At 33.2% G+C, this 22,156-nt stretch overlaps 1 protein-coding gene across 4 annotated transcripts in view; it reads right to left on the bottom strand.

Annotated features, from left to right (window-relative positions):
• Window positions 1–22,156, bottom strand: part of LOC118201520 (hexosaminidase D-like) — a 445,672-nt gene that overhangs the window by 189,149 nt on the left and 234,367 nt on the right. For 3 of the 4 annotated variants that reach the window (XM_085817244.1, XM_085817243.1, XM_085817246.1), the window contains exon 4: window positions 21,334–21,412. The exons of the other annotated variant lie outside the window; for it this stretch is intronic. The gene's annotated coding sequence lies outside the window, so the exon portion shown is untranslated. The remainder of the gene's footprint in view (window positions 1–21,333; window positions 21,413–22,156) is intronic. 4 annotated transcript variants of the gene reach the window in all.

Below are 22,156 nucleotides of genomic sequence, written 5' to 3'. Positions count from 1 at the left end.
AATGTGTATTAATAATAATAAAAATAATGAAAAAAGGAGTAAAATGAGGAAAATCCAAAAATTTGCGGACCATCGAATTGTGTAATTCCGCCAATGGAAATTTATCATTATTCGCAGGATAATAAATGATAATTGATTAATTCTATTCTGCAGTGTATGCATACTCTGAAACTAATTAACCGTTCAACTGCATTTTTATCTATTATGCTTGTGGGTAAGCGCAAATTCTTGTAATACCAGATGAGCTTGTAAATATCTCTTATGCCAATTCTTTGCGACTCTTTTGTACTTTTTCAATTTTAAAACTTTTTGTTATTGCTTTCTGCGAATATATATATATATATATATATATATATATTTTTTCAAATAGACAACAAATAACAATTATCCTCGGATATCAACACCGACGGCGATAAGAAGTATCCCGCCCCCACAAGCAAAGAAAAAAAAAAAAAAAAAAAAAAAAAGCGCAGATTGGAAAAGCGGGAAAAAATACAAATATTGAAAAAAATAAGCGATATCATTTACACGCTTTACGACTTCAAACTAAGAAATAACTTTCTTTTACTCTCTTCCTCTTTTTTCCTTCCCCCCCCACTAGTGATTTAAAGTGTTAACAACGCATTCTGCGTAAATCTATTTCACAATCACTCATACCAGTCCACACGTAATGTTCAATGACCTTCGGGCATTTTTCAAATTAATCCCCAGAATAATAATAATAATAATAATTACAGGAGAGGCATTAGGTGTGAGCAAAATCAGAAAATTAAAATTGTAATATGCACCCAAAGAGGCGTTTTTTAAACATTTTTTGTGTTACCTTTATTTATTAAATATCATATTCTTCGCACACTTTAACCATAAAATTCAATCCAACAGCAATATCAAAAAAATTTAAAAGAGCATATCTTTAAAATATCCGATACACAGTCTCTCGCGCTGAAGGTGATTCCCCCCCCCGTCCGTACAATGTATCCATTGCTCGCTCTGAAATCGTTCTTAATCAAAAACTCATAAATGCTTTGCAATATATGAAAGAGATAATAAAACAAATTCCAAATTCGAACTTCCAGATGCCCATATTCGGGTAGAGACGTACGTTATTCATAATTCGATGACTCTAGACAATGCGACAATTATCACAATGCGAGAAACATGCATACATTTATGCAGATTCTTCATTATTTAATTTCTTATATATAATGCAGGGCTCTAATATCTGGTGGCAATAATTTAAAGAGGTGATTCGCCATTTATAGTGAATCTACGCTAAATGCCAAAATGTAATTAATAGCCCCTTTTGGCTAACGCCCTTTGGGCTAATAAAAATTCGATAAGCCAGGTTAACAACATATGCAATAGGTTTATGCTATCATAAAGAAGTCAAATGTATTTAAAAAGAACAATTTTTTCCGCTTTTAGATACAAATGATTTGTAGAGCAACATAACTTTATTGTTACTTATTACTGGGAACCAACATCGTTTCGAACAACAGTCTAGAAGTTTACAAGGTGTTGAGCGGGCATGGCGACATTGCGCATGAAAAACTTTTGTACTGAGAATTCAAGAATTTGTACATGAATGAGGACCATAACAGCAATATAAAATATGGGAAAAAATATCTCAATTTCAAAACAGCATAGCAGTAAACTGCAGGAATGCTATACGGAGCCATACGATAAAAAATGGAATTTTAGCAGCAAAATCCTGCGACATAGCATCAGGTATCAGCTTTCAGTGATGGGAATCGAAACGCACCAATTCCATCGCTCTAAGTATATAACAGAAAGGATTATCAATCATTCAGATGGAGATTTATTGTTTTCAAAAACCACCCCTCTCCTATTCAATACACGATGCTAGACTTTTGTTACGTTACACCAGGGATAACCGAACTTCACGTCAGAAATTCCATATTAGAATTCAAGAATGTCAAAAACTTGGAGCAAGCTATTAACCGCTTTATGAACAATAAAATGATTTTTAAATACAAAGATACATCTGAATAAAGCTAACATTTATTTAAAATTAATGTTATTATTTATGAACATCAACAAATAATTCTTGTTCTAACTGTGCATTTGGAATCATTCCTACAATGTACAAATTTTAAACTTTAATACGACGTACTCAACACTTTTCCCAGATAAGCAATCGAAGCATTTTCTTCTGATCACCTAGTTGTTTATATTGAGATTAGGGATTTTAATAGGAGTAAATTTAAAATGAAAGATGATGTAGCGATTTTTATAACAGTATGAGGGTGGATCAAAAAAAAATTACAAGGGTAATAAAAAATTATTTTAAGAGGCATACTTGCCTATCGTTTCCCCACACAATCACTAGGTCTAGTTAGGCATTTATCTGAACGCAGTGCCAACTTGCTCAACCCGACTTTGTAGAAATCACGCCCCTGTCCACTGAGCCAGTTCTCAGTGGCTGTTTTCATATCACTGTCCGAAGAAAACTTCAAATAAATGTTCCTTCAATTTCGGAATAGGAAAATAGTCACTGGGTGCTAAAACCTGGGCTATACGGGGATACTCGATTGAGGACAACGAACCACGGCTCGCACCTTCAAGCGAAACCACTTTTCTAAACGTCTTGCCATTTCAATCGTTCTGACGCGTCTGCAAACTTACTCTACCTATCCGCAGAACAGCAGCTAGACAACTAGTGCCACCTACCTACAATCTGAGGATAAAGTATTCCCTCCACAATAATTACTTTTCAAATGCTGATGCTTGTAACGCCTTTTTTGATCCACTTATGTAACAATAATTTTTCATTCACCATAATTTGAAAAATTTAATTGGTAATTTACTCTTAATCCATACGTACTTCTTTGGAAAAAATCCAAAAAGTGAGGTGGATGCACTGCACAGAGATGAATTACATTTCAAGGTATAAGAACTATTTTACTTTGAAACAATTATGTGACTTAAAACTACAAATTTTCTGCAAAAACCATGTGGCCAACTTACCAGATCTTTTGCAAAAGAACTGTGTTTTGATTATTTTCATGTAATTAACGTGATGACTTCCATATGTAGAGAGAGATACCTGACCTTAAACCATTAATTTAAGTCATAAGATTCAAACTAGATTACCAAGTACGCTTTATTTCTTCAATGAATGTTACAATTAAACGTATTCTTAGACCTGTTAAGATATGATTAGACGTTTGTTTAGTTTGGTTCGGTTAAGTTGATTACGACAAAGCATGCGATGGACTACCTAAGCGAAGAGATGAATTTGTGGGAAATATTTTAAGGAAAACTGGTTCGTATCCACGTTACGCATGGGGAAACCACGAAAACGCTCATGCAGCCGGCCGTTCAGTTGGAGTTATTCAGTTCATTTGGGTCCTTATAAAATAATAAATAGCAGTATAGAATCCAAGGACTCGTCTGGATTCTGCAGATGTCTACCAAATAACACTTTTGGGAATATGCTTTGTGGACAGTGAAATTTAGAACTCAGAACTCAAAGGATACCAGCAATAACAACAATAATAAAAGATCTTCCAGTTTTTTATTAATAAACATCATAATTGCATCAGGAAAATAAAAGAGGAAATCTGGTTAGTAGCATACAGTAGTTTAATTTCCCAAATTTTGATAAAGCTGTTTGACAGTGAGGAAAAAACATCAAAATTTCTTTGTAAATGAGTACCACCGAGTCCATACTAGAGAGTAATATAACAGCAATGTACAGTATGCTTGTGTAATCACGGTGAAAATACTATCACAGACGTCACTAAAAAGTGAAGAAACCCATCAAACCCATTCATTTTATAATTTTATGCATGTACTTAATTTTGCATAATGGAAATCCAAGGTATAGATGCAAGACTCGCTTATTCAAATAAATGCTATGTTTTATACGCTTATTCAAATAAATGCTATGTTTTATATTCAAATAAATGTTATGTATTCAAATAAATGCTATGTTATTCAAATAAATGCTATGTTTTATACATGACTCCATAAGATAAATTTATTGTATTTCTCTCAAGTTATCAGAACACAAAGACCGGCTCTACAAATACAGTGAGACTTAGATTTTTTTTTCGTTAAAAATAGGTATATTTCTTTTTCGTAATAAATTACACATATTCTTCTTCAGAGATTCGATACTTTTAATCTAAATCTAAACCAATAGCTTTGTTTTTTACAATGACAAAATATGAATTCATTTTTAGTTGTTCTATATTATACTTGCACTAAAACACACAGGCACTTAATCACAGGCAGACAGATCCACCGGTATTTAGTAATTCCCGCGCTTCTCTTCAAGAATAACCTAAATTGCAAGAGACTGAAATTGCGAATTCCACCTGCTTGAACGTTCGATCTCTTGAGAATTAATGCTTTTTCTCCAAACTTCGTCCTCTCCCTCTACCCGTATATTTACTTTTAAGAGTTCAAATATGTTAACATAGGATTAGATATTTCAAGCTCCTTTAATGATTAAAACAATTCAAATAAATTAAAACGCATAATAAGAATGGAATATTTTTTGAAAACAAATTAAAATAATGAAATTATCGACGGATTAAACAAGAATAACAAAAGATAAACAGAAACTAATCTACAGCGTAAATAGTTAAACAGAGTGGTTTCTTTCACAGTGATATTATGTAGTGTGTAAAACGACATCTGTTGATTTTTATGCTTATCTTTCGAGGTTAATACACTATGAAACGGGATATTATTGATAAGAATTATTTTCACTCGCTAATCTTTTCGAAAATTTACTAATGATACAAACAGTGATGGAATTCAAACAACTTAAGAATGAATTCGCGATCAGATGACCGATAATTAGCCGCTCTTTAAGCAGTAATAAATTAATCTGACAAAATATATGTCTGATATTTTGTAATATTTTGTCAGATAATTTATTTTTCAGTATTGTATAGAAAGCCATTCTCCCGAGCTTGTTGAATCCCACTACTGACAGTCCTTCATTATGGCATCCCTGTCATCAAACAGGTAAATCTCGTGACCATGCTGCCTAAATATTTTTTTCAGCCATCAAAATATTTTGATAAATGCATTAAATATTACATATTAAACGTATTTATCACATAAGAACGCTTCTTATAATGGCTATAATCGCAAGTTGATTTGGATTTATTATAACAAAACCGAGCCTTTGTTCAGGGCTCACTGTTAGATTTGGCTTACAGTTGTTGGTATTCAGATCAGATTTTTGTTCATTCGAAGACCTACAAAATCGCATATCAAAAAAGCAACGGGATAATTATTACCAAAACAATCTGATCCATATATAGAGGACCCACTCTTTTATATATCCAATTCTTTTCCAAAATACATATGACTGGTTATTGAAATGTTCAAATTCTGTTTGCTTGGCTAATATAAATAAGGCTAAATTTTACTATTTCAACCTGAAAGAGGTTAAGTAATCATACAAATTATTTTTTAAAAATCTATGTATTTTTGTAATAAAAGTATAAAGTTTTAATAAATTGTGTCAAAATTCAATATTAATTTAGCTTTGAATTAAAAACCAAATTCCTTTCGACTGTTAATTTGTCGAGTATATCTTGTCTTCACTGTAACCTCAACTCGGGTTATATTGTTAATACGAGAAACAATTTGAAAGTTACAGTTAAGTCAAATATCTGCTGCTTGGTTTGAAAATACTCAGGCTAATTTTCAATCTATTTATGCGAATTATTGTAACTATGTGCGTCTTCATTAAGTAGGAATTTTACTGAAATATTAAACGACTCATGCAGCTCAGAAGGTAAAAGCATTTCTTCGCAGAGAGGAAGTTTGGGGCCAAAGGGCAGATCGTTGTGTTGGCGCCCACCTTAGACAGTTAAAAGGGCTCTTCTATGGCCAGCGCACATGTTTGGTGTATCTCCCCCAAAAAGTCCATCCATTCACTTCGCAGTTAAACCAAGTCAAATTTAAACCTGTAGATAATAATATCCTAGGTGGTAAGAGTATCGATTTTAGGAGAGAAACCACGGGCTCAAATCTCGAGTCGGAATCCAGGTAGTTACAACTTAATTATTTAACAAACAAAATAAAAACAAACACACTCCTTTTTAATTTTAGTTTGCATTTATATATATATACATATAAATAAGCTAAATTATTAAAACAGTGCGTGCATTTGATTGAGGTAAATTTACTGCAACGTACGTGCATATTTTATACTACATGCGACGTAATATAGATTAAGCTTATATTTTCTTTCGAATGTATAAGCTTCACTAAATAGTGAATTAAAACTTTTATTTTAGCATTATCACATAACATTATGCGTGAAGTCTGTTGCGAAAGTCGTGAAGAAAAATCGAAAAATTAAATGTCTACATATTATTGATTCTTCAAGTATTTTCCGAATTACGGAACAACAGTTCCTCCTGACTATTTTTATTAATATAGCTCTGCTTTCATTCCACTAAACTTCGGTGTTTAAAATATGGTGTCTTCCGTATTCAAAGAAATTACACGAGTAATTACCACATAGTCATTATGAGACGAACCTTCCCTGACATCAGTATCCTCCGTTGATGGACAATGAATGATACATGACGGCTTGTAAAATGTTGAGACAGCTTTAGCAAGATGGGCGGTCACAGATGCTATTCGAACTCGATGATCTCGAAACACCGATGCCTAGTCTCATTTTTGAGTCATGGAGCGGACAAATCACGAACCTCGGTAGGAGGAGGTGGCTAGAGACTAGGGCAAAAATGTGATTTTGATTACCCTTACTATCTCGCTAACTCTTGAACCATAAACAATGATATAGACACAAGTTGCCAGATATTTGCGAATTACCAACACATGAAGGACGGATAGAAAGAATATTTACAGATTCCAAGCCGCGAAAAAATTCTGTCGTAAAAATGAGGAAAAATAGTGTCGTAACGGAAGGAAAAAAAAATTACTCACTTTGCTGTCAGCGGCTAGACTTCTGTTTATGACAGCAAACTTTCCATTCTTCGAAACACATAGAAAAAGTGTCATATTTACTCATACATTTCGAAAACAGTTACTTTTTTCCCTTCGAAATGAAATTTATTGAAGGATATAAAATATAAGAATGTAAAATATTTCTTACGACGTAACATCTAAAAATTTCCCGGCGATAAAATTCTTTATTCTAGAGTGGTACAATCAGTAAATTTGTGAGGTTTATTTAATTTACCTAATAGTTCTTTTATGTTTGGAAATCTGTACTGTCATTTCTCTCTTACCGCTTTCCCGTCGGAATGCAAATTAGCTCATGTTATTTAAGTGAAGGTTTGAGATTGCGACATCAAAGCGTGTTCTGGCTTTGAAGGCGACATTACTAAAGCTGTTATTCTAGACACGAGTTCCTGTCTTTGGCACGGCAATTTGCTGATAGTTTAAATTGACGTTAGTGAATTCCGAGACAACTTCGGGAATGAGTTACTCTGTGTAGCCTTTGGTAATTAGCTATTTAAATTCAGTTAAACATTTAAAATTTCTACTTTGAGTTCTCACCATAACTTTCTGCGGATTTGTAAGCAGTAGGTGTGCCTTCTGTTCATCTACTTGAGTTTAAAACAAAAGGGCCTTTTACACCCTTCTCAAGTGCTGTACTTGAGACGTGTACAGAACTTGAAAAGGGTTCAACTCATGAGAACTCGTTCCGTACTTAATTTCAGATTAAGCAATTAGTCGCTTTTAAGTCTACAAAGAGGTTAAACTTCATAAATCTTACAAACCTCGTCAAAATGAAGAACGTGAATGCAAGCCAATTTCCTTTGTAAAGTCTTCCACGAAGGTATTCCTCTAAGGGAGATCTCCCTCGTGTACTTGACCATAATTAACCGGCAAAAATAATTTCAGAATATACATAGTTAGTTAGACGGATGATAAATTATGAGGAAGCAATATTGGCTTGAAAGACGACAACAGTGACGAATCGAAATCTTTTCTCTCCAAGGCGGTCTGTGAGTAGACCTCCCCTCTCAGAACTCCCAACCACACACACACATACACACATAAAAAAGGGGGGAGCAAAAATGTCAAAACGACGAATAAGGTGATAAACCGAAATTCTGCGTTTCATAGAAAAATTTATCCCAATATTCTAAATGCTAATCTGCTTGCTATCTGTCAGGAAATTTTTATTATTCCATTGGATGTTCTGTAGACAATATATGAACAATAAGTAATAAATGTAAGGTACTCAGCAGGTTTTTAATAATACTTAACCTATTTTTATTTATGAAAACTCCTATTAATAACGTTTATAACAATTGTGAGGAAAATTCGCAATAATATTTTAGCATCTGGAACTGAACCGTGTAAGCATTTAATAGGACTGACTTGCACAGCTTTATTTCATCTACCTTATAGCAAGGGGGGGGATTTCTTCCTAATTAGTTCATTTCTCATTGAAGTAGAAATACACTATACATATTTCTCAATTAGCAGTAGCCATCACGATCATAATTTAGTTGCCATTCATATTTTTAGTTGCCATTCAAAAATTTCAATTAAATAAGGAAAGCATAATAAGGACACGAAGCTGATGAAATATTGCAGTTTCTTTAAATACCTTTTCTAGTATAAAAATCTTACCTTTCGGCTTCGAAGATCCATGATTAACGCTAAACAACTCTGTCTCACGTACAAAATTCTGCTTCTGAGAACAGGTCAGCTATGCCAATGAGAGATAAAGATAAGCCTTTAGGAGGGAATTTTTAAGAAAATTAACTGGCATTTTAACACTACAAATCGAAAAACCACGATACAGGCTACATAGCCAGCCTGGTCATCAACCGGCAGAAATCTAAATCAGCACGCTGTTCTTAGACACTCTGCTAATTTAAAATCCAACTGTTAATGATGCGAAAATAAGTTTCGTAAATAAAGTTGTAGGAAAACGAAAGTTATGACTTCAGCATCTTCCCTAGATAAATTCTTTAGAGAGGAAATGAAGAATGCATTTTTTAAATATGAGATGATTGATAGGATAAATAGTTACTCAAAACACATAAGCACTACTGACTTGTATTTACGTTGCATTAAGAAAAAAGGCCACTTGATCGAATCTGCCTAAAATATAATACTGCTTAGCGATTTTATCCTCTCGGCCACTGGTGGTCTTTAATACCTGAAAAGAAGGACTTTGGACACATTAAATTACATTTGTATAAAAGAAATGCTTTTTTTTTTCCCTTTTTTGGAGGGGGAGGGAGACAGAAGATCTCTACTTAAGTAACAGGAATTTTTAACTTAAAGCAAAATTTTGCAAAAGCTGGACATACTAATGCCTAATACCTTCCTCAGCTGCCAAAGTACATTTGCACTTTGGTAGCTGAGGCAGATGGTTCGGTAGTTAAACCATCGAAACTAGTCTTGGAAATTTTGCAACTATAACGCTGATGTTTGTTGTTTGACTCCTAAAATAATATTAATCTCCTCTTAATTTTCTGTTTTGACAATACGAAATATGAATCATAACAGCAATACCTTTTACCTTTTTAGGCAGGAGAGCTTCGAGTAAATGAACAATCTTTCCAGCCGGGAGGGTCTGCCTCTCAGCAGTGAAGTGAAACAATCGGTATAGAATTAAGTTACGCGAACTAATTGCAAAATTCCCATAACTTAATGTTGAAAGCATATTCTCAAGACTTTTAACGAATTAACTAACCTGCATCTAAATGGTTCCCTAAATTTCTTATTCAGATTTATTTAATAAACCATTTCCCATATATATCCATTAATTAATGTGTTGGCCCCTATGGAAGTCCTTTTCGACGGCATACTTGCATTAAAACTTCAAAAGACGGTACCCCGAGAAACACCAATTTGGAAAACTCACTGCCGCTGCCACAAGAGAGAAGTCATTACTTCTGATGCTTTAGCACAGGGACTGTTAGAAGAGACTTGGAGGAAAATTCTGTTACCCTCCTAAATTATGAGCGGGGATTCGATAGAGCGTAAACCTTTTTACGCACGATCTTCAAACAAAGCTGCCATTAGTGCTGACAAGCTTAAATATTTCTTAACCCCCCTAGAGTCAACACGTCCGTTTTTACGAAAGATGCTATCGAAAATGCGACACTTCCAATTAGAAAGCCCCGTGGCTATAAGTTGCCGAGGCACGTGCGTTGTGTGTGTGTGTGTGTGTATATATATATATATATATATATATATATATACACACACACACACGCTCATCATCTTGCAACTCACGCCGGATGCGGTTTCTTCTTTCCAATTTTCTTGATAATGACGCTGTCTTGAGGTTAATTCAATTTGTTCTAGCATGATTGAGGTTCCAAAGAAAATTAATCACGAACTCCAAATAGCAGTGGCTTTTTTATACTAGCTTCCGCACTCTGATTCTTCTTTTTTGAATCTTAAGGTACCTCCCAATAATAATTAAACCTTTAGGTTTTATATACGAGAATTATCAATGATCTTCAACAAATGTTTATTACTGAGTCGTTATGATCCCTTGCTTTCCTTAATAACTGTATAAATATTAAAATCACTACTACACCAGAATTCCCAAGACAAATCTATTTTTAGTATGATTGAGTTTGTGCTGCCGAGTTATATATATAGCACTAATAATACTTTTTCAAAAGCAAGAGCAAATTAAGTTTGTCTTTTCTTTTGAAATGCTGCACGTTTAATCAAAGAACGGCCGTATTAACAACAGGTTTCTTATAAAAAAAAGTTATACGATCAGTAAGATTTTTTTAATAAACTTTTACTAATTTATTTACTTATTTTAATATAAAAAATTCAAAAACATTCAAGGAATAGAAAAAACCGGTAATATTTGTGCATTGAAACTAACTAAATGCTTTCACGTATGTTCCTATGTTTTGAGTCACAAACTAATTTCATTACTTCTTAATTTATAAACGTAAAATCTTCTAACATTTTAGGAGTAGTACCCGGGTAATCACTTTTATTAATGCAACGGCAGCCATTATGCTGATTAGACGACACACACGTTTTTGCTTGGAATTAGCATATTTAATTTATATAACGGACTACGACCAGGGCTTAATGGATTATGATTCACGTTTAATCAGTTTCGAAAAGGCATTCACTGAAAAGAACAAAAGAAGAAATGAGTTTCGTTCCTTTATTTGTTGTATCATTATCTAAAAACTAATATGGTATTCCTAACAAAAATTTTCTTTTACACAAAATAAACTCATTATCATTAACATTTATTTCTGGTTAAGAATTTTTTTACACAGAAAAGATCTACGCCCCCCCCCCAAGTATAAGAAAAAATTTAATTACTTAATAATACATTCGAGTAAAAAATATTAAATATATTTTCATTAGTGTCTTGCAACTAATCAGACTTTATCACCATCACAAATCTCCCCTCGTGAAATATCTAATGCACATAACGAGAAAGAGGAAATGAATTTGAAAGCTAACAAATTACAGCTTCTAGCACTTCCAAAAAGATTTTTACCGTTGCAAATAATTAACAAATAAATAAATACAGCGTTTTTAAATTAGTAGTTTGAATTTCAAATACCTGGAACATTATTAAGCGAAATTTTTAAAACTGATTGTTTAGCACCATTTCGCAGAAATTCGAGATATAGGACATGAAATCATCCTCTCAGAGAGATTTATAAGGTATTTTCTCCTTTCTTTTGCATGCCTTCGTGGTGTAATTGGAAGCATACTCGACGCGTATTCGAGATATCCAGAGTCCCGACGCAGTAGCATATCTTTCACGTCTCCTTCTTTAAAAAAAAAAAAAAAAAAAAGGAAAAGTTTACAAATGGCGCCCAAACTAAAAGTTTGTGAACGATAATTCGTTACCACCAGGATTTTGGGAATGGGTCTCCTCATCCCTAGCCGCCGTCTAAAAGGGGGAAAGTATATAACGTATTTTCTCCTTCCTTTCCGCATGTCTTCGTTGTGTAATTGGAAACCCACTCGAAGTGTATCCGAGAGGTCCAGGGTTCGAGTCCTGGTGAGGTCACTGCACATTTTTCAACGTCTCCTACTTCAAAATAACCTAATGGCTTGACAGATTGCCAGCAAAATGTTCTACGTATGTTAAATCAGCCAGCCAAGTGCCTAGAAAGGAAAATGCAAAAATTATGTGTTTTCCGCAAATATCAGTTAATAATTCAGCTGTTTCAAACAAATGTTAGTATATCGCCTACTCGTGGGTAATGCAATTAATATTAACAATAATTAAAGACAATAAATGGGCCTACCAGCGGCCGAGCGGTAAAGTCGCTGAACACTGGTAGTTCGGACTCGGGCTTGCATCCCCGTGAACGGTCTGGCGGCATGGACGTTTTCGTGGTTTTCCCCATGTGTAACGTGTATACGAACCAGTTTCTCTTAGAAAATCTTCCAAGAAAGCATCCATCCCCCTTGCGCAGAAAGTCCTCGAGTGCTTTGCCGTAATGAAATAAACCAACAACGAAAATGTACGTTAACTGAAACAAAAAAAAGCTGAACTTTTTTGCGAAGGAATACTGATTACTAGGAAAAATATACTGCAATCTATTTCAGTCAGCAAAAATGAATTAGTACGTTTGAAAAAAGCGATGACCTGAGCACATTTATATGGCATCAATATGTGTCTCGAACTAGTATATTTCAACAAATGTTACCGTTTTGTTTCCGCATAACTGAGTTTTAAGAATATATATATAAAGAAAATGGGAGTCTTTTATCATTTATATAACAACATAAAACTTCTCATCGCCAAAGGAATCATGGCAACATCCCAATTCTGGAAAAGGCAAGGACGAGGCGGTCGAAACTAATTCCGCAGAGGATTCTATGTAGTGAACTTGCATGGCAATACTCCAAAAACTCGCGGTTACGCTGAAAATCTATAACGAAAACATTTTTAGATATGAAAATCACCTTAACTTTATATGAAGATATACCGGTTTTTTCTTTGATGCTACAGTCTGCTTGCTGTTAATGCCAAACTACTTGGCACCAGATACGGTAAACAAACACAAAAGTAACAGAATATTAATAAGGAAAGAGATTCAAACATTATTCAAGATCAAGGTCTTCATATTCATCCTTAACAATCAGCGGCTGCAGGCAGAACAATTACGTGAATCCCGCAATGTTCTTTCCAGAACACTTGATGAATGCAGTAGTATTGACCCTCAACCGCTTTCTTATTCACGCCTACATAACATTAGATGCAAAAAGAGACGCTACTTTTTATTTTTTCTTCCGTCTCAGTTAAGTGGCACTAAAGAAACTCTTTTGTTTCCCAATTTAAATGTTTCAGACAATTTGGATCAACTGGAATTTCTGCATCTGTTGTAATTTACCGACATCATTCATTTGAATTAATTTTATCCAGCTGTCATTAAGTACACTTAAAAAGAAAAAGCATTATTTCTATGGTTAATATTCACTAATTGTGATTTAAATGATCATTGTATGATAGATCTTAACCAGCCTGTTGTGACGGAGACTATTTCCATAACATATTCTGCACAGCTGGAGTTAATGGAATGGAATAAATGTGTGAATTTCAGAACAACTACGAACTGATAACTATATATCTAGTTAACTACTAAAAATTAAAATTTATAAGTGATTCGTAAGTAACACAATTATACGATCAACTTTTCTGATATTAAAAATTCTAAAGACAAGAGAGCTGGAAAGTCGTTTAAAAAGCTTTCTATCTGATACAAAAGTTTTATTAAAAAAGTAAGAAATAAAACTTTTATTAACAGAATTTCCTGTCCAAAATGAATTACAGAAAATATAACAATGTTGATAATACCTATTACAAAATTAGATTATTTTTCATAAACGCTCGACCATTTACAGAATTTTGAATTTGCAAAAGTATCACAATGAGCAAACTGTGAGGTTTATCTAGTTATGTTTAACTAATAGTTCAATTTACGTTAGCACTCTCCTATCATTCTCTTTTCATCCACGTTTTTCACGCCAGAATGTAAATGAGATAGCGAGAGTTTATTAAGATAGAATGAAGTGCTATTTAAGCAAGAGTTTCGGAAGTGAGTTTTAGAGCGTGTCTGTCTATTCTAAGCGACGTTGTGCTGCAATTATTAGCGATTGCGTTAGCGGCGTTAAGTGTTCTATCCATTACGCTTTGTCTCGCCGGTTTACAACAAACCACAGCTGTTTCTGCGAGCCCTTAGCTAACCTACTACACCTAACAACACGAAATTATATTGTTACGTTATTCTGCTAAGCTAAAAGTGCTCCGTTTCTTGTAACCCTTGGCGTTTCGAGACAATCCTATTCGGGTCTAACGTCCCTTTTGGGCTAAAAAACGCAAAATCTTCTTCCCCTTTTCCCGGGAAGGCGGAATTCCAAACATCACAATTTTCTGCGCAGAACATAAATTAAATAATCTAGATTTTGAAAATATATATGACTGATATTATTCAAAGCCCCTACTGCCGCTAAGAATTTTCGGACACCCTACACTTATGAGTCAGACACGAAGAGAACACTTTGCCAACTCCCCACTAGAAAGAATGTAAGTTACTTAATACCTTTTCTGGCCTTTATATCTTCATGTACATTCGCTGTTTATATTATTATATTTTTTATATTATTTTTATATTATTTTTGATTTGTTTTTACAAAGTTTGCATTATTTATCTTATTTTGTAATCTTCTATGTTTATTTCAACTTTACTTTGAATTCTATTTCATAATGGCAATTTCCAATGTTTAATTTTTACAAATAATATAGAACTCAAATGCATAAACATGAGGGTGTCGCGGACGGTTATTCGAGTTTTTTCGGATTTCTCTACAGAAATTGCTTTTTACTCCAAATTAAATTGGCTGAAATGCTTCATTAGAATAAGTTCTTTGAGTATCAGCATTGGTTCGTAATCCCTTCTATTCGCGGAAATATTTGGCCTGACTAGAATTGCGGGTTTGGCTTTACCTTGTAACTCGAGTAAAGACGAAACACCTTCGTATTTATGTATTTTTATTAATTATTGTTCATTGAATGGGATCCCCTTGAAAAGTCAACTAATTTCCGATCAATGACAATGATTACATGTTTTTAATTTTTCCTTTTACAATTGAAATTTTGTTCTTCATGATGATTTAATTCCAGTCCCCGTTAAAGCATTATTAACATTTTACTTTCAAGTTACTTCAAAACATCTTTCAAAATATAACTTACCAGTATGGATTCACTCTTTTAAAATAATTCTACTTTAATTAAACTTAGGAGATAATATAATCAATTAATCAATATTGTTTAGGAAATAAATTATTATTAACTAACTTTGCAGCTATTGCGCAAGTAGTAGTAACTTGTTTTCGCACTAAATGAATTTAAGATCATACAACATATATATATATATATATATATATATATATATATTGCTGATTTTATTTCGTTAAAAGCGGAAAAAACTAAATACTCCCCCCCCGAAAATTTTTTTCACAATTAATAAAATGCTTTTTACATTAATTATAATATTGTAGAATCGGCTCTTACTGTCTAGGAATATGATGTCTATAAACTCGCTTCTTTTGTGGCTGTTTAGGGGCTAATAAACTAGTCCAATTTACAAATAGCTTGAATATTTAATGGAAAGATGAATAGTTGCTACAAACTACAAAATGATTACATGTGTAGAAGATTGAATTTACATAGATGATATTTACAGATGAAGAGAATCGACCGTCTTACATGTAAACATCTTTCAGTCGCATCATCCTCTTAAGGCGGAATCGTCTGACTTCTATCATCGGAAAAGTAAAAAGATTTATTCTCACAGCTTGTCGCGTCATCCGATTATAATGATATATTTATATTATTTCAGTGTTATATTCTATTTATGAAAAGACTACTTTCTACCATTTTCATTTCAAAATTATAAATTATTACACGTATTAATTTGCAGATTACGTAATATTATGATTAAAATAAGAATTACGGTATGGTTTTATACATTATATGTTCAACGAATTTAAAACAACCTTTGTTGAATGTGAACGTATACAGAATACAATTCATCTGATTGTAGACCACGGGCACATATTTACCTCTTCGCCTCAGGTTAAAAAATACCTAAGCAAGGCTCTGTCCAGGGCTTCGCTAAATTCTCAAACTTTTGCTGTTCCAAGTGCCTCTTCTAAATAATTTAAAATCCTTAAATTTTACTGCTAGGAGCTTCTGTAAATTCTGAAACTTTTGCCACCCCTACATTCTGCTGCCCAACGTAGTCGCATAGGTTGCACCGGCCAAGTTTTATTTAATATTCATTCGAATTTTCACGGTAAGCTACAGCGACAAGGCAACGACGTATTTAGAAGGTTATACGTTGCATAAGAAAAGTTATTGAAATAATTCTGAACAGTAAAAATGCAGTAAACGTAATAAACCGTATAATATTTCGATAGGTTCAAACAATAAAAGCGATGTGATTCTATGTTCAAACCAGTAAACAAAACAAAACAAAAACTACTTAATTGCATAAAAACACCTTTTTATATTATGAATGTCTGTGCATGAAATTCGCATTTTGTACAAATTTGAGACAAAGAAGAATATACAAGCTGCGAACTTTATATCTGAATTAAATGAAATTTGTCAGAAGAAATACTGGAGAGAGAATATTATAATATTGCTGCAGTGAAATCTAGCTCGGCTTACTACTGAACTTTCCCCTTATTACACTAACAAAACAAACAAACAAACAAAAAAAAAAAAAATATTCCACGAAAAAAATTTATGGCTTGTTCAAAAAATTATAAGCGAGTCCAAATACTGTCAAATTTAATTGATACTTAGCAATAAGTTCAAGATACTCTGTTAATATACGCATCGATACATTTAGTGTTCTTTATTTCCTCATAGAATGAGCATTTTTTACATGGCCCCTGCCGTTGGCGAAAATTAAATTGCATCTGGAAATGAAATATCTCATTCTTTTTATTGAATTGCTGGACCATATGCTATATTCGCTTCCGTCGTTAGAGAAATTCCTAATAATTTATTTGACCATGGAAGTTTTCATGATTTTACTTTCATTAGAAAAAGAAAGGAACGAAAAGGAGGAGGGAAAAAAGAAAACTCATTAAAGTGAAACAACGCAAAATCGCCTTTCGAGGCTAATAGCCCTCTCGGGATAAATATTAAAACCCGAAAGCTTTCAGATTTTAACGATCGCCCAAAACTGTTCTTTTAAAGTTTAATACGGTTTATCAGTAGAGAATATCAATAGATACGGCCTAGGTGGAATAGCAAAACATTTCACATGATAATTAGATGACAGCACATTTAGACTAATATGGGAACGTTATCTTCTGTACTTTTAAAAAGTGAAAAAATATGTAATGTATTTCAACAAAAATATTTCAGGTTTTTAATTAGATAGATCTTGAATTAAATGCATTGTTATTTAACTGAATCAAATTCAAAAGTAAAAATATATATATATTGTTAAGAATTGCATCTATTGTTTTTAAATACTTTAGTTTATTTATCAATAAGAGATAGATTAAACTTGATTACCTTAGATTTTGCCGAATAGCAAAACAGACTTCAATGAAAAGTGAAACAATGCAAAACTCTAATTGTGCTAATTATGCATTTCGAGACCAATAGCCCTTCTGAACTGAAAAAGAGAGAGAGAAAAGGAAGAGTGAAAAAAGAAAAGAAAACTATTCCAGAAAGAATGTAAAACACGTTTTCATAAGTTACTAAGAGGTGATGCTTTAATCTCATTATTTTTCATGTTGCCATATTTTTCATAACTTGTAAAAAGTTATTAAGATCACGCAATGGTGCCCCTGTTTAAATAATCATTCTCCAAGCAACTCTTCAAAACCATTTCCGAGGTTGGTGTTTTAAAACAATAAATTCTACATAAAATGCCCTCATTTGGGTAACCTTGCTAGAAAGTTTTAGAAAATAGGTAATTTATCACTTTAATCTCGTGTTCACCTTATCTTTTAAACCAACATCTTCAGGTAGCCAAAATATTGAAGAATATCAGAAAAATTATTCATTTGTAACAATTAGAACGATACAGAAAATATGGAACTTTTGCTCCTTTCAGCGTTTATGCCCAAGTGAAGATTCGCCATTTACTTCCATGACTTGAAGGATCAAATGCCGATAAAACAAAACGGATTATACTCTGCACAATCCGAATGAAGATGAATGTAAATAAGTTGCCCTTGAGCCTGGGTTACAAGCCAAAACAATACGGTTTGTGCGTGTGATCGCAGCCCATAAAAGCTCAAGTGGGAGGAAATGAAAGCTCATAAAGCGTGGTACAACGACTGGTGATAAAACCCTAAACAAATACGTTTCAGCCATTTCCTGAAACAAAACGCTGAAACACTACGCCATTAAGTGAGGTAGAACAAAGACTTCTGCATGACCAAACGGCCGATTTATCTCCTTACTTGAACGGGCAATGTAAGCAGCACTTGGACGGTGAAATAATTGCATTCATTCCATCTAGTCCGTCAAAAAATGCAGTGGTCCGGATAGTAGCATGCATTGGGGAGACAGATACAACTCTAATCAAATGGTACTGTCGCTATAAAACTCAATACTGTAACGCCGAACGAAGAAAAAATAATTCTAGAGGATAGATGACGCTATATTCAGAATTGCCGATTCCATTCAAATAAAGGAAGAGCATCCGTAATGCTCTCAAGCGCATAGAGCAAATTTCCCAATCCGCTCTTAGGCGAAAAGACCTCAAGGGTAAAGATATTTAAATAAAAGTTTTGGAAATCTTCTTTGTAAAGGTTGGATAAAAATTCAATAGCGTCTTTTCAGCCTTCAAATCCTAGCTTTACATGAAGAACATAACATGCATTCCATTTGAAACGCGGATAAGATAGAAAGATACAAGTACGCACATTTCTTGAAATGTAATCTGCATGTAATTCGAAGTGCAACCACCTACTATAAGGATTTTAAAAATATGACAGCAGAAAGCCTCATTTAATACAGAGAATGCATTGGTATCAAAATATGGGAAATGGACGAAAAACTAAATGATAAAATCGATTTTTTTTCTCAGACTAAAAGAATAAAATACGTAATCGTTAGGTTTTCGAAAACGTCACTTAATCCATAAAATGTACCATTTCACGCCACAAAAATGGCAGGTCTAATAAAAAAATAGTAATTACTAGAATGTCACGAAACTCAAAAATGTAGAGTTTACGCGTTCGAAAAATTGACATCGTATAAATTATCTATGACTGTACTGGGGGGAGTAATGCGAACATTTCAGGTTTAGCATGTCAAAAATCTGACAATTGCCTAACCTGATTTTTGCAGTGTTTTCCCTCATATAACAAAACAGAAATATATTTTGTATATTCAATTGTCATAAAACGCAGCCCAGTCATATGGTATTATGCACAATAAACTGGAACGTTTCTTAATAATTACAAATATGAATACGAGTAAAACAAACTCGAGCACGCAAAGAATAATAATTATAATAATGCAATAAAAGTTACGCTACTTTCAACAGTAATTTTGAATTGAATTAAAAAAAAGAGGAAATAAATAAATCTGAAAGCTTTCAAATTTTACATTACGCCCAAAGGGGACCTTTGTTTAACGTTTTGTGTGTTACCTTTATTTATTAAATATCATGTTCTTCGCATTTAAACCATAAAATTCAACAGCAATATCACAAAATAATTTTAAAATCAGCATATCTTTAGAATGTCCGATACACAGTCTCGCGCGCTGCAGATAAAAGTTTCCCCCCCTCTCCCCTTTTTTCCTGTACAATGTTGCCATTGCTCGCTTTGAAATCGTTGAGTTTGTTAATCAAAAATTCGTTAAAAGTGTTACAAAATATTAAATCGATAATGAAACAAATTCCAAATTAGATTCCAGATGCCCATATTCGGTGGAGGAATACGTTATTCAAAACTGGATGGCTCTAGGTACTGTTGTTTTATCACAATGCGACAAACATATATGCATACATTTATGCAGATTATTCTTTATTTAATTTCTTTAAATATAACACAGGGCGATAATATTTCGTGCAATTTGAAAAGTGAAACCGACATTTAAAGTGTTCAACGCAAAATGCCAAAATGAAATTTTGGCTAAAAACTAATTAGAGTTAAATACTAGTTGAGAATCTAAATTCTTTCCCTACTTTGAAATTATTAAAATAAAAATAGAACAATGCAGGCGTATAATAAAACAAAACAGTTACATGAACTTATGTTCACGAGAACGCAAAACTCTTTTAATCAGAAAAATGTTTGATATGAACTCTAGATCAGAAAAATGTTTTTATGTACAAGAAACAAAAACACGAGTACCCTGGGAAGGGTCATCGTCGTTGTAGTATCTGGCGACTATTTGGCGATCAACAGAGCGTGCTTGGCGCGTATAACTCTTCTCCAAGAAGGTTAATTTATTTTATGAGAGTTGCATATTCGCGTCAGAAGAGGAAGGCAGTAGGATTTCGCAATGCTGTACATATACAATATCATCTTATAAGGTCCATGATGCTGTAGGAGCGACCTACTGCTCTGAGTTTACTATTATGCTGTGAACTATATTTTTAATAAATGTTTGTTTCGTCTTGTTAAATGATGCCTTATTGAACCAAGAAGCCATTACAGTCGTCGAAATGTGCCCCATTGATTCGCAACCACTGTATAACAGGCTACATTCATTATACAAGTTAAGCGTGGAAAAGCTCGTATTTTCTTTAAGCTGTGTGCAGACATACATCAATTAAAGAGAAAGATTTGTTTTAGTGTTTCTCATGCTCCAGTTTATTTCAGCTTTCATATATTTCTTAATTTTGCCAATCTTGTCCATGCTTCAAACTAAATTTTGCATTTCAAATTAACTAAAACAGCCATTTTTTCAAAGAAAATTAACACAAATTTAGCGACATAATTTCTTAAAGAAATCCAGTAGCCTATTTTAATATGAAATTTATTTATTATTTATGAAGATTTATAACAAATGCATAATCCACATCACAAATCTGACTTCAAAAATATTTGTTATTCACTCCAGAACGCACCTGTTTTCAAATCCTCATTAAAAAACAATTTCAAAGGAAATAGCTGAAGATCTAAATACCATTTCAGATGTTACTAATAAATAATAATTCCAGTTTCCAATAATATTATTAATTCAATGCTATAACAGTATTTATTTATACGAAAGCGAGGAAATACAACCAATTATTTTCAAATTCCATTCGTTGTTTACATTTTACGTATAAAAACAGTATATCAGAAAGTCCGTGTTTATAGAGAAATACAGACACTTCTATAAATAATGCATGCACTTACAACACTGTCTGAAGTTCCCACGGGATACGAAATCAAAAGAGCCGCTGGCTTCAACAACTGGAAAGCCTACCTTGGAGTCCTAAAAGAGATACAGAAAATAAAAGAATAAATAACTGTGATTTATTCAGCAATGGTACACAAAAGTAAGAGAAACAGATACATACACACTGGAAAAGAAAGAAAGAAAACCAGAATATACTACAATACAAGTCCCTTGCGAAATGAAAGATTGAAATACTTTCAGAAAAACGTTGCAAAAGGGAGTGAATAACGGTGCAAACTGTATAATACGAAGTCACTACTACGACGTCAAAAACTGCATTTAGTGCAAATCTAGTGGGAAATGATGAAAATATTCTTTCGATCAACCACCCTTATTTTAATGATATTACAGTTGATCAATCAACATCAAACATAATTCGATATAGCTAACATTAGCCTTCCTGTATTTGCGAGGGGAAAAAATAAAATACAGCGTTATATTACTGTAATAAACTAAGCCAGATTTAAATTCTGCATTACAGTACTTACTACTATTTGCTTGCGTATTGTTCTCTTTTGACTATTTTTAATCGCTTAAAACAAATTCGGGAAAGATTATAAAGTATAAGACCACTTCTGAGTAGGGGAAGAATAAGAGCTTATATGATTAAAAGGCAATGAATCAGAACTCATAAGAGTTAAACTAAGCGGCTTCTTAATTGCGACCTAGGCTGATTCTTAGTCAATATTTAATTTCTATGGTTTTGGTTTGGTTTTATGAGATTACGGCAAAGCCTCGAGGGCTATCTGCATACAGACAGGGATGTCTTCGTGGAGGATT

Source organism: Stegodyphus dumicola, chromosome 5, assembly GCF_044657685.1.
Source record: "Stegodyphus dumicola isolate Sdum_Otavi_A_Nest chromosome 5, ASM4465768v1".
Classification (NCBI taxonomy): Eukaryota; Metazoa; Arthropoda; class Arachnida; order Araneae; family Eresidae; genus Stegodyphus; species Stegodyphus dumicola.
Note: the sequence above shows the minus strand (reverse complement) of the source record. Positions and strands in the feature narration are given on the sequence as shown.